The sequence below is a fragment of the Asparagus officinalis genome, chromosome 1, assembly GCF_001876935.1.
Source record: "Asparagus officinalis chromosome 1, Aspof.V1, whole genome shotgun sequence".
NCBI classification, from domain to species: domain Eukaryota; kingdom Viridiplantae; phylum Streptophyta; class Magnoliopsida; order Asparagales; family Asparagaceae; genus Asparagus; species Asparagus officinalis.
Genome location: NC_033794.1, coordinates 125,632,586 through 125,632,936, shown reverse-complemented (window position 1 = coordinate 125,632,936; position 351 = coordinate 125,632,586).

The window sequence follows — 351 nt, the reverse complement described above, 5'->3', positions numbered from 1 at the left end:
TTGGCTTTGGTCCTAACTGTTTAAAGGTTTGACCAAAAATGGGAATTTTGTGAGGGAAGATTGATCTAATGAAGTGATCGAATCTCATCTCAGTAAAAGAGTATTCAGAAATTACCGTGGGGATGTAATATTTATCACTTTGTATATAATGATCGGGCTATCCCTAAGAAAATTATATTTAACATTCTTCTAGGAACATCCCGTTACATGAATTATCGACCCCCAGCTTTCTTTGCGAAACTGGGTATAACAAGGAGTATGTCACCCTCAGTCACATGTTCAGGTTATCCTTAAGAGTATAAGATTCTCTAGGAACTTCCCATTACATAAACCATCCACCCCCAGCTTCCT